Source organism: Lampris incognitus, chromosome 3 (assembly GCF_029633865.1).
Source record: "Lampris incognitus isolate fLamInc1 chromosome 3, fLamInc1.hap2, whole genome shotgun sequence".
Classification (NCBI taxonomy): domain Eukaryota; kingdom Metazoa; phylum Chordata; class Actinopteri; order Lampriformes; family Lampridae; genus Lampris; species Lampris incognitus.
The window spans coordinates 40,027,086-40,042,126 of NC_079213.1; the positions used below are offsets into that span (position 1 = coordinate 40,027,086).

General features: G+C 50.1%; 1 pseudogene; it reads right to left on the reverse strand.

Annotated features, from left to right (window-relative positions):
* Positions 1-2,896: 2,896 nt before the first annotated feature.
* On the reverse strand, positions 2,897-7,823 carry LOC130109741 (piggyBac transposable element-derived protein 4-like; annotated as a pseudogene).
* Between the last annotated feature and the right edge of the window lie 7,218 nt (positions 7,824-15,041).

Genomic DNA, 15,041 nt, shown 5'->3' on the forward strand with positions numbered 1-15,041 from the left:
CCGAGTTTTCGACACCGTCCACGGCCTTTCCCACCCGGGAGTGAAGGCCTCGACCAAGCTGGTGAGCGTCAAGTTCGTTTGGCCTGGGCTCCGTAAGGATGTTAGAGCCTGGGCCGGCTCGTGTGTGGCGTGCCAACGCGCCAAGGTGCACCGTCATACCAAGGCCCCTTTGGCGCCGTTTGTGGTTCCAGAGAGGCGGTTTGACCACGTCAATGTTGACCTGGTGGGTCCCCTGCCCCCCTCCCGTGGTTATACGTTCCCCCTCACTATTGTGGACAGGGCCACCAGGTGGCCAGAGGCTATTCCCTTGTCCTCCACGACGGCAGCAGAGGTAGCACGGGCGTTCATTGGCTGCTGGGTGGCCCGTTTCGGCACGCCGGGTGACATCACGCGCGACCGGGGCTCCCAGTTTACCTCGGAGCTCTGGACGGCGGTCGCTAAGCACCTGGGGATGAAGATCCACCGCACTACGGCGTACAATCCGCAGAGCAACGGACTTTGTGAGCGGTTCTATCAGGACATGAAAGGCGCTCTGCGGGCAAGCCTCACTGGCTGCGACTGGATGGACCGGCTCCCGTGGGTCATGCTCGGCCTGCGTTCGGCCCCGAAGGAAGACCTCCAGACCTCCTCCGCTGAGCTGGTGTATGGCCAGCCCCTGCGGGTTCCGGGGGAGTTTCTTCCGGATGCTACGGCTCCCTGGTCGGCCGCCTCTCACCTCAGTGCGTCCCGGAGCACTGCCGGTGCCTTCGCTCCCGTTCCGATGTCTCAACGCTGCCTCCCCCGGTCCTACGTCCCCAAGGATCTGCCATCGGCGAGGTACGTCTTCATTAGGCACGACAGCCATCGGTCCCCGCTGCAGCCCCCATACGACGGGCCCTTCCGCGTCCTGGAGGCGGGGGATAAGAACTTTGTGGTGGACATGGGGGGCAGGCCGGACTGGGTCACTGTAGACCGTCTCAAGCCCGCTCACTTGGACATTGAGGAGCCAGTGCAAGTGGCCCTACCCCTGCGGCGGCGGCGCCCTCCTAGGTCGGCCCCGGCACCTGCCTCTGTTCCTGCTTCGGCCCCGCCTATGGCCCGGGTTTCGGCCCCATCTGTTTCCCCTCCTGTGAAGCGCAGCCGTTATGGCCGCAAGGTCCGCCCCCCGACTCGTCACCTGTTTTCCCCGTGACTTTGCACTATGTCATTGACTGTTCTGTTGTACAGTCTATCTTTATGTTCATGACTTGCACTTTTGCTGTTTTGCATTGTTTTGTGTAGGTGAATTCTGGGGGGGCCTGTGTGGTGACCCACATCTATATAACGAGAGACATTCACCTAAGAGGACGGTGTACCTTTAAGGGAAGAGGCGAGGGGTCAGAGGATGCACTTCCGCTTCCGGTTGAGAGTTCAGTGTCGTTGTCGAATGTATGACATGCTAAGTTGGAGCTAGTAAACTACCTCGACTACGTCTACTCACGTCTCCTGTCTCGTTGTTTTCTAACTCCACAGTTGCTTGAAATGGAGGATTAACTATCAGAATGATATGTCCAAGGGTGATATATTGTGCTTAAAGCATTGGATTGAAACAAAATTTTGGTTTCAGATGTACAATTAAAAGGTTTAAAAAGTGAATTTAAGTTTGATTTTGAATAAGTCCAATTTATGAATCCTGAGTTTGAGAATCAGTGACGCTTTAATGTGTTACGATGTAATTGTTATGCCCCAGCAGTAACAATTAGGGGCCGGAATGTAAGCGCCATTTATAAGTTATAATTTTTTGACTTGTTGGTTTACATTAACGGGAATATGCTTCAATTTCAATTGAGGGTATATTGTTATGTCTATGTTTGACCATTGTGAGGCGTATTTATTGTCCCACTATGGCACCCATATTGTATTCATGTCAAACAGGAAGTTTTGGTTGTAAGCCGTTCAGTTGTGAATAAAAGCGCGGCAGAGCAACACGGTTGTTCTACCGTAGGTTGGTATCTAGCCGACTCAACGTGTAAAACCAGTCTCATGCTGTCTTTTATTATGTGGTTATAGAATACAGTACAAATCTAAGAAAGAAGAATTGCGAAATCTAAAGATAGCCACTACAAGCTGCATGACAAACATCAGTTCGACATCAGCTGCAGTCACCCCTCTAATTTCATCCATCTTACTCTTGGATGCGGGAATTGCCCCCCACTACACTGGCCATGTAGAAAGCCACCTCACTGTCTGTGTTACTCACTTTGCCCGTGTCTGCCGGTGGACTGCGTGACAGGGTGTCTGCAACCAGCAGGTTTTCCAGGAGTGTACTGCTACTGCATTAAATCTCATGAGCCTCATGAGAAGACGCTGACAACGTATGGGGACGTTGTCCAGGCTGCGGCTGTTTATGAGAGGCACTAGCGGCTTGTGGTCAGTTATCAGTTTAAACTGCTCCAGTCCCACAAGATATCTGTCAAATTTCTCGCACGCCGACACACCCGCCAGCTGCTCCTTCTCGATTTTGGCGTAGCGAGTCTCTGTTTCAGTTAGGCGTCTGGAGCAATACACCACTGGTTTCCACTGCTCCCCGTGGAGTTAAAGCAGTACGCTCCCTAACCCGTAGCTGCTGGGTTTGGTGGGTTTGGTCGCATCATAGTAGGCCAGCACGGGTGCGGACGTCAGCAGCCTTTTGATCTGTTCGAAAGCCGCTTGTTGTGCGTGACCCCATGTCCATGTGTTTTTGTGTTTCAAAAGTTTATACAGAGGCTCTCCCACGGTTGCAAGGTTGGGAACATATTTTCCAAGATAGTTCACCATTCCCAATATCCTCTTTAACTCGTGCACCTCTGTGGGTGGTGAGAGCTGCTGTATGGCTTCCACTTTATCCGGGTCCAGCCGGAACCCGGATCGGTCGATGAGGTGCCCGAGAAACCGCAGCTCACTGCCTGAAGGAGCACTTTTCTCGGTTGAGCTTCACACCAGCATTCTCTATGCGCTGCATCACCTTCCCAAGGCGACTGTTGTGCTCCTCCTCTGTAGCACCATAGACAAGGATGTCGTCCATAAATACCTCGACACCCTCCAACCCCTGTAGGGTCTCCGCCATCTTCCTCTGGAAGATTTCGGGTGCACTTGTTATGCCAAATGGCAGCCGCTTGAAGTTGAACCTGCCAAACGGTGTGATGTAGTTGGTGAGTTTACAGCTATCTGGGTGTAGCGGTATTTGGAAGAACCCGCTCGCTGCATCCAGTGAGGAGAAGAGTGTGGCTCCGCTGAGCTTTGCTATAATCTCATCTGCTGTTGGTAGAACGTACTGTTCTCTCTTGACAGGCAAAGTCTGATGGCAGACTGAATTTAGCCATGGCTTATAACGCTCACTTGTCCGTGTACTTCTGACAACACGTGAATGACGGAAAGGAGGCTTCTTGTAGCGTCAGTCAGTTTTAATGAATCTACGAGGCCGGCAACAACATACAGCGCTCCAGAAACAATACAGTACTTCCGGAAGCACTTTCGATTACCGTAAATACTACAGTATATGCTCACATATATTACCGTATATGACATCACCCAGCCCACAGCAGTGCGGCACAAAAGATAAAAACACACATCCAAAAACGACACCACCAAAAACATACAAAAACAGAGAGAACAAAGCACAAAAAAAAACAACAACAACAGACAAACAGTTAGTTAACAACACAGTCCACTCAGTGCAACACAGTCCAATAAAACACTGTACAGAGAGCGAGCGCCAGCCAGGATGACTGTCAGAACTGCTGGTCTGCATGGGCCAGCAGTTAGCTGAGCCTGCTCCGCTGTCGAGGGCGCACCACACGCCCTCGGTGCTTCCTCTTTGGGTGCAGCTCCAGGCAAGGCCGTGGTCCCTGGGCCCACCGGATACAGCAGAACAGGCTTCCCCCAACCGATCCAACGCCAGCTCTCCCATCCAGACACCTTCGACACACCTCCCCGCACCGCTGGACCGCCCTCGGTGTTATCGGAATTGCCAGTCTGCATGAGCTAGCAGTTAGCTTAGCCTGCCCTGTTTCCGCGTCCCGTTAGACAGCCCTCGGCGCTTCCTTTTCGGGCGCAGCTCCAGGCAAGGCCGTGGTCCTTGGTCCCACTGGACCCGGCAGTCCAAGCTCTCCCAGCCGATCCCACGCCAGCTCTCCCAGCCATTAAACGAAAACAAAAAATATATCAGCTCAAAATAAAAACTCCAAAAACGACACCAACTTAGACGTAAACATGAACAAAGACACTGCATAGTCGGTTCTTGGTGAGCCGCTGCAAACGTGAGTTCGCGCCGCCATCTTCATGTTCATGGCAGTAGTATAATTTTCAAACCTGCACCCATTTGGTCCAGCGTGCGTCACGCCCCATCTGGACAGTTAAGTTATCTTTTGTTTCTCCCAGTGTTCTTTGTCTTGTACTTCCTTTTTTATTTTTATACTCACCTCTTGTCTCGTTTCAGGTCCTTTACTTACTGCCCTCGTGTGTCTCCCTCCTGTATGATTACCTGCCCTGCCCTAATGTGTTGCACCTGTGTCTCATTGTCTCCCCTCCTCCAGAGTATATAGTCTTAGTGTTCCCTTCCTTCTGTGCCAGTTCGCCTTGTTCCTTGTGACAGCGTTCCAGCATGTTTCCCTTGTGTGAGTTTCTTAAGCCCTATAGTCTCCTGACCTGTTTTTGCCTTTTTTGACCTCGCCTTTCGCCTGCCGATTTGGACACTGTTGCCTTGTTATCTGATCACCTGTCTACCGACCTTATTTTTATTAAAAGGACTGATTTTTGTGAACTGAGACTGAGTCTGCGTTTTGAGTCCAAGTCTGTGGTTCAGTACTGATAATACGAACTGGCCATAACATGGACTCAGCGGACTCAGATACAGTACGCTCTGTGCTCCAGGCACAGGTTCACAAGATCCAGAGTCAAGATGAACAGATCAGTCTTCTTCGCCATGAAGTGAAGGAGCTGACAGACCGTCAGGAGTCCCTCTTGGCAGCTTTCGGAACCCAGCTCAGCCATCTCTTTGACCAAATGCGGAAGATGCAGAACCCGCCGGGCTCTGGCGAATCGACACCGGCGGCACCTCCTGTTTCTGGGTCCGATGCTGCTTCTCCAGCGCCCGCCACTCCGTCCCTGCCTCTCCACTTTCCAGACCAGAGCGTTTCTCCGGAGACACAGGTGACTGCAGAGCTTTTCTAACCCAGTGTGATCTGCATTTTGAGCTTCAGGCTGCTGCCTTCCCCTCTGACCGCTCAAAGATTGCATATATTATGTCTCACCTGACTGGGGGCCTGGGCGACGGCAAGTGGAGTCGGAAATCACCTGTCTGCAATTCACTGTCGCTGTTCTCCAAGATCTTCACCCAGATCTTCCAGCAGACAGCCCCTGGACGGGAGGCAGCCCGAGCCCTGGTGAGACTGCGACAGGGTAAGAAGAGGGTCTCTGATTATGCCAGTTCCGCACTCTAGCAGCAGAGAGTGGTTGGAACCAGCCAGCCTTGTTTGATGCTTTTCTTGATGGACTTTCTGACACTCTCAAAGACCAATTGGCCCCCCTGGACCTACCTGCAGAGCTGGATTCCCTTATAGCCCTGGCTATAAAGATTGACAAGCGTCTGTATGAGAGAGAGAGGCAGAACAAGATCCTGCAGTTCCCCGCCGCTCCAGCGGAGGCAACAGGTCAGCAGCTCTTCTTTTTCTTCCTGGCGACGCAATCCTCCTGCTGACTCTATCACAGCGCCTCCCCCAGACACGGAGGAACCTATGCAGCTTGGCCGAACCGACCTGACCCCAGAGGAACGACAGCGACGAGTTTCACTGGATCGCTGCATCTACTGTGGCCAACTGGGCCACTTCATCGCCTTCTGCCCGTTAAAAGACCGGGCTCGCCAGTGAAGGTGAGGGCACTGGTGAGCCGTACTTTTGACTGTTTCTAATCCCTCTCGTTTGCAACCTCTAGTGTCTCTCATCTCCCCTGCGTTTTCTCTTAACCCTTCCGCTGCCCTAGCCCTTCTGATGCCCTAGGTGTGTGTGTGTGTGTGTGTGTGTGTGTGTGTGTGTGTGTGTGTGTGTGTGTGTGTCAAACTCCCCACTCTGCAGATGTAGGAGCGCAGGCAGGACAGCATGCAACTGTACAGCCTTTGCATGTATACCGCCAACGGCTGCAGCAGATAGTCTGAGTCTTACGGTCGTTTGCCGGTAGACATATCTGACACCTTTGCTGCTTCCGGGACCTAGGTCCGGCTCCCGCGCCCTCGGGTTGGGCGTGAGACATAGCCTTCCGCGCAGCTTTCACTACAGCAGCAGACGCCTCCGTGCGAGGCACACGTTCCCGCCTTTGGATGAGAGGCGCAACTAGTGCCTTCCCCAGCTGCTCCAGGAACAACCTCCTCTTGTTGCGCCTGCGAGGCAGCCAGTCAGGGTTGAGCTCTCTCTATACAACAAAGGCATTGTAGGCGGAAACGTCAATGACGTTGTGAAAGATGGCCAAGGGCCAGTGCTTAGTCATCCTTCTGCAACTGTAGGTACCAATGACCTTATCCAGGTTGTCCACGCCTCCTTTATTGCGATTGTAGTCTAGGATGATGGCCAGCTTCCTGTCCTTGCGGTCGCTGATGGCAGCCTTCGTATGCTGCGTACTCGGAAGCAAGACGTTATTTTTCTTCTTCGGGAGGTAAGACACCACTGTGGTACTGGGTGTGAAGGCAAACATTGAAGACAGCACCTCTCTCTTCTTGGCCTCCAGCAGCGCGGGTGGAAGCTCGAGCTTGTTTTTCCGACACGTGCCAACCATGGTGATTCCCCTCTTCAGCAGTTGCTGTCCGAGCTCATAGGAGGTGAAGAAATTGTCACATGTGGCGTTGCGACCCCTCAGTCACATCGAGCACAACCCGCATGCCCTGGTTTCTCTCTGGGTCTCCGCTGGTCAGCTTCCCAGTGCACACTTGCATATTCCAAGCGTAGCTGGATTTGGAATCACAGGCAACCCATGACTTGATCCCGTACCTCGCTGGCTTGCTGGGCATGTACTGTCGAAAAGGACACCGACCTTTGACCAACACAGAGAGAGAAGACACATTGATGTTTGATAATTACCGTCAGTGCCACACAACACTATCACATACATCAGTTGTAGTATGCTTTGCTTGCCTGCAAGGTCAAATGAGACATGTAATATACACTACCTCTGAACGGAATCAGTTGCTCGTCCACTGTGACGTCAGTCCCTGGGTTGTAGAGACAAGGCAGCCGCTCCACCCACCTATCCCAGACCTCTCTAATGGCTGCTAGTTTGCCTGCTGCACGTCTTGCAGGCCTTGACTCACGGTCATCAAATTGTAGCAGCCGTGAGTACCTGTGAAAAACTTTGAGTGGCATCGTGGCACAGAAAATCACTCTTCCACTCTCAGCTTCCCACAGGCTAGCAGTTGCCTCACCTCGGGACCTGTACACCCCTGCTAGAATCAGCAACCCTATGCAAGCACGCAAGTCAACCACATCCATCCCCTTCCACCTCTCCCCGATTTTCCGCACACCCTCCAGGTTTGTCATATCCAGGATGATTTGTGATATAGCCGGTGTGACAAATAAGTAGAATGTCGATGCAATGTCCAGGGCATGTGCAACTGCGTATGTTGTGGGCCCGGGGATCAATGTTGTAGTGTGTCTTCCTTTTGCTCTCCTTATCTCCTGCTTATATGCCACCGAGGACCATGTCAGTTTACCGTTCCATGACAGGAACATCTTCCGCTTCACCTGACTTTCTTCTTCTTCTTCTTCTCCTTTCCTCTTTCTCCTTCCCACATTCCCCCTTTTTGTCCTTTCCTTCTCCTGTGTTTTCCTTTTCCTTTCCATCTTTACCTTTCATCTGTTCCTTTCTTCTTTCTCCTTCCCCTATTTCTCCTCCTTCATCCTTTTCCTCTTCTCTTTCCTCCCCCTCTTTCCCTCCCCCCTTTCTCTCCTTACCCACTTTCTGCTCTTCTGTTCCTTTATGGATATACAGCACTACACTGTAAAGACTGGTCAGTGACATAAGTCATTGTAATGGTTACAGTGTAGTCGGGGATGACCCTAAAGACAGCAGAAGTGTTAAGCATCTACTCCTAGTTGATTCCGGCTCAGATGCTAACCTAATGGACTTTGATCTAGCTGGGAAGCTGCCTCAACCAGCCCCTAGATGCCAGTGCCCTGGACGGCAGGCTATTGTGTAAGGTCACCCATCGCACTCAGTCACTGCACCTGTCTTTTCCCGACTCTCACAGCAAAAGAATCAGCTATCATGTCTTTCGAGCTCCTCAGCACCCACTTATCCTGGGATACCCCTGGCTCAAACTCTACAGCCCCCATATAGACTGGAAAACAGGGCAGGTAATTTCATGGGGAAAGACTTGTCCAAAGAACTGTTTCTCACCCTCTCAGCCTTTCCTGTCAGAGCTTCAACCTCCTAACACCTCTCAGAACTCCCCCAGCCTGGATCCAGAGTTTTCCAACCTTTCCCGGGTTCCCGTCTGCTACCATGACCTTAAGGAGGTTTTTAGCAAGGTCCGTGCCGTATCCTTGCCGCCACACCGGGCCTATGACTGCGCCATTGACCTGCTCCCCAGAACTTCACCACCCAAGGGTCGCCTGTATTCCCTGTCAGCTCCTGAAACCCAGGCCATGAGAGGCCATGAGGAATCCCGGGCTGCAGGGATTATTCGGCCTTCCTCCTCTCCCGCTGGCGCTGGGTACTTCTTCGTTGACAAGATGGATAAAACCCTGCAGCCTTGCATTGACCTCAGAGGACTCAACGAGATCACCGTTCGCAACAAGTACCCCCTCCCTTTAATTTCCACTGCTTTTGAACTACTAAATGGTGCTAAGGTTTTCAATAAACACGACTTAAGGAATGCTTATCACCTAGTTAGAATAAGGGAGGGGGATGAATGGAAGACAGCATTTAACACTCTCAGTGGTCATTACGTGTACCTGGTCATGCCGTTTGGACTTACCAATGCCCCAGCTGTCTTTCAGGCCCAGGTGAATGACGTCCTCCGGGATATGCTCAGTGAGTTTGTTTTTGTTTACCTGGACAACATCTTAATCTTCTCCCCTGATGAGAAAACTCATATTCAGCATGTCCGGCGGGTCCTCCAGCGCCTCCTCCACCACCAACTCTTTGTTAAAGCTGAGAAGTGTGAGTTTCACATGCCATCCGTGTCCTTCCTGGGGTTCATCGTGTCTGAGGGGGAGGTCAGGATGGACCCAGAAAAGGTTAGTGCTGTTGTGGATTGGCCCACTCCCACTAGCCGCAAATTCATCAGAAATTTTAGTTCTGTTGCTGCCCCCCTTCATGCACTGACCTCTTCTAAGCTTAGCTCTAGTAGAACCCCAGGCTGAGCTCGCTTTCCAGAGACTGAAGACGAGCTTCACCTCAGCTCCTGTCCTCACGTTGCCTGACCCCAACCTGCAGTTTGTGGTAGAGGTGGATGCCTCCGATGTGGGGGTGGGAGCTGTTCTCTCTCAGAGGTCAGCTAAGGACAATAAGCTACATCCCTGTGCCTTTCTTTCCCGCAAGCTGTTGGCCTTTGAGAGAAAATATTATGTTGGTAACCATGAGCTGCTTGCCATCAAGGTGGCATTGGAGGAGTGTAGGCACTTGTTGGAGGAGGCTGAACAGCCTTTTCTCGTCTGGACGGATCATAAAAGCCTTGAGTACTTGAGGACAGCCAAGAGGCTCAACTCTGGGCAGGCAAGGTGGGCTCTCTTTTTCAACCGGCTCCATTTTACCCTGTCTTATTGCCCTGGCTCCAAGGACTTAAAGCCTGATGCTCTCTCCCGTTTGTTTCCCTCCGGGAACTCTTGTAAAGATCCTACTCCCATTCTTCCTCCCTCGTGTGTTGTGGGTTCTGTCACTTGGGACATTGAGAGAAAGGTCAACGAGGCCAATGTGAACTGTCAACCTCCGGCTGGGCAGCCGGCCGGAGGTTGCTGCTCACCAGCTCAGCTGCTCACTGGCTGTTTGTGCCTCCTGTCTTGCGTTCACAGGTCATCCACTGGGCCCACTCTTCCCGGTTATCCTGTCTCCCTGGAGTACGCAGGACCTTGTTCATCATACGACAGCGGTTCTGGTGGCCGGTCATGGAGAAGGAGGTGACAGAGTACGTGGCAGCCTGTCCGGTGTGTGCTCGCAGTAAGGTCTCCCGATGCCCAGCTTCTGGTCAGCTTCGCCCACTCCCTGTGCCACATCGACCCTGGTCAGACATCTCCGTGGACTTTGTGACTGGTCTCCCCCCTTCCGAAGGTAACACCACCATCCTCACGGTGGTGGATAGATTTTCAAATATAGTTCATTTTGTTCCCTTGCCCAAGTTGCCCTCGGCCAAGGAGACAGCTGAGGTGATGCTGCATCATGTTTTTTCGCCTCCATGGCTTCCCTAGGGACATTGTGTCTGACCAGGGCCCGCAGTTTGTGGCACACTTCTGGCGGGCTTTCTGTTCACTCCTGGGAGCACCCGTCAGCCTCTCATCTGGCCACCATCCCCAAACCAACGGTCAGACGGAGCGGCTGAACCAGGAGCTGAGGGAGAACCAGGAGCTGAGGGAGAACCAGGAGAAAATTTTGCTTAATCGTCGTTTTTAAATCATAACAAATCGTAGGAAGGGGATGGAGACTTACTTTTTGTTCAGAAAATTGAGGAATTTTTAGAAATAACGGCCACCTAGTCCTTTAATTGACAGAAAATGGGCCACTGTCTGAAAATGGGGGCGTATGCACTGATTTAGCAGTATTAAAAAGTGGTCTAAAATAAGTTTAAATTTGACGTTGAAAAGACGTCCAAAATGACCACATTTGGACTAGAATCAGCCCTTATATAGAGGTCCTGTGGATGTCAGAATTGGACGTCCAGAAGACGTCATAAAAACTCAGTCTGCACCCACCACGGACCAAAATTTGACGTTCAAAAATGACCTTTAAAAGACGTCAATTAGACGTCTAAATGTTTGCTGGGAGCGATCGCCGTGTTGGTAGGCAAGGAGTAGACCGCTGTGCTACCCGGACCCCCGAGAGATTTTAATTTTTATTTGAGTGGCCAGAGTGAGATGTATTTCAAGCTATAATGCCAACGGCATTCTGGCGAGCATTTAGATGTAGAGTTGCTGTGATCACAGATTGTTTTCAAGTATTAATTGAAAGACCTTCTAATTTTCTTGTTACAGCAAAAATGTGGTCAAACTATAAGCATCACCACACTGTGAAGTTTCTGATCAGTGTTGCTACCCAAAAGTATGTAGGATGAGTTACTGATAAACGGATTACTGAAGCGAGCGATCTCCTAAAAAACCTGTTACCTGGAGATATTGTTCTAGCAGACTGGTGGGTTTATAGTTTAGGACAGTGTAGGATTCTACTGTGATTTGCTACAGATACCTGCATTCACTAAAGGGAAAAGACAGCTGTCAGCATACGAGGTGGAACAGTCTAGAAGAATAGTTAATGTGTGTATTCACGTGGAAAGAGTTCAGTCAGAAGGAAATATCGATTCTGCAAAGTAGGACCATGCCCATTGAGCACATGGCAACAAAACCAGGCAAGTCACTGTCATTGATTGTTAAGATTGGGGTTATTTACTGTGCCTTGTCAAATCTACAAGTCTGTCATCTAGAGGAACATGGCCTGTAGATGAGTCATGGTTGATAAAGGTAATGCTCCACCAAGTGGTTGATTTGTCATTTCAGGGTAAAAGTGGCAAAGCCAATCTGTGCAAACTGATAAAATAATTATTGGAAAAAAAGCTACAAAATTAGAGAACTTCTGATCATTAGCAATGATTCTTCTTCTTCTTCCCCTTCTTCTATCTGTCATTGTCTGAGATCATGGCTCTTCCATCCCCTGAGTGGTGCTTTAATCCACCTGCGCCCGGGGTCCTGAATGACCCGGATTGCTCGGCTTCACTCAACCTCCCCTGTCTCCAATTGGCTGGCCGGTTCCTGTGCACCTGCGCCTGTTGTGAGCTTTCCCCGTGTCCATTCCTGCCGTTTGTACCTGCTGTTTTATAAGTTTTGCCACACCCTGTTGTTAGCCCTCCCCGCTATCTGTACCTGCTGTTTTTGTTTCCCTGTAATAAAAGAGTTGTTGGAACCGGTTTGCCTCCACCGTCTGCACTTGGGTGCTCTTCATGCTACCAGCGTGACAGTACGACCCTGTAATAACTTGAACGACACGTATACGTTATAATAAGAAAGCTTTACTTCACTGAATGGGACCGATATACTAACCGTCCGCGAGCATGGCACATACACAATAGCCTGACGGACAGAAAACATTACTTCCTGTGTGACGTCCTAAAGTGTCCGGGGACCCCATAAAAGAATAATAATAAAACTAGTCATGTTTAACTTGTTATAACACTTACAACACTTCTCCCCCCTTAAGCTAAATTTTCCCTGTGGGCAGAAAAACATTTAACAACAGAAGTCTTGTACACCTTCAAATTTGTTAGCATAGGCTTGTGAACATAAACAATAACCTGACAAATGACACTGTAAACATCAGAAGTGGGTAAGTCACTTATGTAACACATGAACACCCTGACTTCAGTCTCTGTCAGGCTGTTTGTGACTATGCTGAGAGTGGCGTAGTACTACCTCCGGTGTCTCAGCAGACATTGGTGGGGTCTCTACCAGTGGGCATCATAGGGGTGCCTCAACAGACACTGGTGAGGTGTCTCCCACTGGGCCTGGGTTCGTCAACACAGGAGTGGGTTGCATGTGTGAGCTTTTGAGTTCATTACTCATTCCTGTAGTCACCATAGCCCCTGGATGTCACTCCTGTGCTGGGCCTTGTTCTGTCTCCCCTGTATGCCCCCCTGCTGAGTTGTCTGTGTAACCCTGTGGTTAAATTATAGGCCTAAGATATACACTGCTCAAAAAAATAAAGGGAACACATAAGCAATGCAATGTAGCTCCAAGTCAATCACACTTTTGAGATATCAACCTGTCCAGTTAGGAAGCAACACTGATTTGTGAATCAATTTCACCTGTTGGTAAATTGTCTAATTTCCACCAGATGGAAATTAGACAATTTGCAAGACAACCCCTATAAAAGGAATGGATTTGCAGGTGGTGGCCACAGACCATTTGCCTGTCCTCATCTTTTCTGGCCGATCTTTGGTTAGTTTTTCATTTTGCTAGTGCCCTCACCACTAGAGGTGGCATGAGGCGGTATCTGCAACCTACAGAAGTTGCTCAGGTAGTGCAGCTCATCCAGGATAGCACATCAATGCGTGCTGTGGCAAGAAGATTTGATGTGTCTCCCAGCACAGTGTCCAGAGCATGGAGGAGGTACCAGGAGACAGGCCAGTACACCAGGAGACGTGGAGGGGGCCGCAGGAGGACAACAACCCCACAGCAGGACCGCTATCTGGTCCTTTGTGCAAGGAGGAACAGGAGGAGCACTGCCGGAGCCCTACAAAACGACCTTCAACAGGCCACTAATGTGCAGGTTTCTGCTCAAACAGTGAGAAACAGAATGCATGAGGATGGTATGAGGGCCCGACGTCCACAATTGGGGCCTGTGCTCACAGCCCAACACCGTGCAGCCCGATTGACCTTTGCCAGAGAACATCTTGGTTGGCAGATTCGCCATTGGCGCCCTGTGCTCTTCACAGATGAGAGCAGGTTCACACTGAACACATGTGACAGACACGAGAGAGTCTGGAAACGCTGTGGAGAACGTTCTGCTGCCTGCAACATCCTCCAGCATGACCGGTTTGGCAGTGGGTCAGTGATGGTCTGGGGAGGCATATCCTTGGAGGGCCGCACAGACCTCTACGTGCTAGCCAGAGGTACCATGACTGCCATGAGGTACCGGGATGAGATCCTCAGACCCCTTGTCAGACCATATGCTGGTGCAGTGGGCCCTGGGTTCCTGCTCATGCATGACAATGCTCGTCCTCATGTGGCCAGAGTGTGTCAGCAGTTCCTGTATGTCGAGGGCATTGATGCTATGGACTGGCCTGCACGTTCCCCAGACCTGAATCCAATCGAGCACCTCTGGGACATCATGTCTCGTACCATCCGCCAACGCGATGTCGCACCACAGACTGACCAGGAGTTTGACCGATGCCCTGATCCAGGTCTGGGAGGAGATCCCTCAGGAGACCATCCGTCGTCTCATCAGGAGCATGCCCAGACGTTGTAGGGAGTGCATACAGGCACGTGGAGGCCACACACACTACTGAGCCTCATTTTGAATCGTCTTGAAGAATTTCCACAGAAGTTGGATCAGCCTATGTTCTCATTTTCCACTTTGATTTTGAGTATGATTCTGAATCCAGACCTTAATGGGCTAAGGATTTTGATTTCCATTGATCATTCTTAGGTTATTTTGCTCTAAACACATTCCTCTGTCTAATAAATAAAGATTTTCAGCTGAAATATTTCATTCATCGAGGTCTATATTGTGTTTTTAGGTGTTCCCTTTATTTTTTTGAGCAGTATATTATATTGCACTATTAGATAAGAGTTTGGCCTATGTTTGTTATTTGTTTACCTTTTGAATATGAATATATTATATTGTTGATATTGTTCTGCAAAACAGTTGTTTACCAATGTGAAATGCATTTACTTTTATTATTGAAAAGTTACCATTGTTGTGATTGGTTGGCTGTGGAGAGAATACTTTACCTTGAATATGATTGGTTGAGAGGGCAGCGGGGAACGTCAGCGCGAGCAGACTAGACTGGGAGAGGAAGTAGGTCACTCGTCCCTTGTGTGAGCAAAACGGAGCAGTTTGATGTCGAGTTGTTACAGTGGTGTGAAAAAGTGTTTGCCCCCGTCCTGATTTCTTATTTTTTTGCATGTTTGTCACACTTAAATGTTTCAGATCATCAAACAAATTTAAATATTAGACAAAGATAACACAAGTAAACACAAAATGCAGTTTTTAAATGAAGGTTTTTATTATTAAGGGAAAAAAAATTCCAAAGCTACATGGCCCTGTGTGAAAAAGTGATTGCCCCCTAAACCTAATAACTGGTTGGGCCACCCTTAGCAGCAACAACTGCAATCAAGCGTTTGCGATAACTGGCA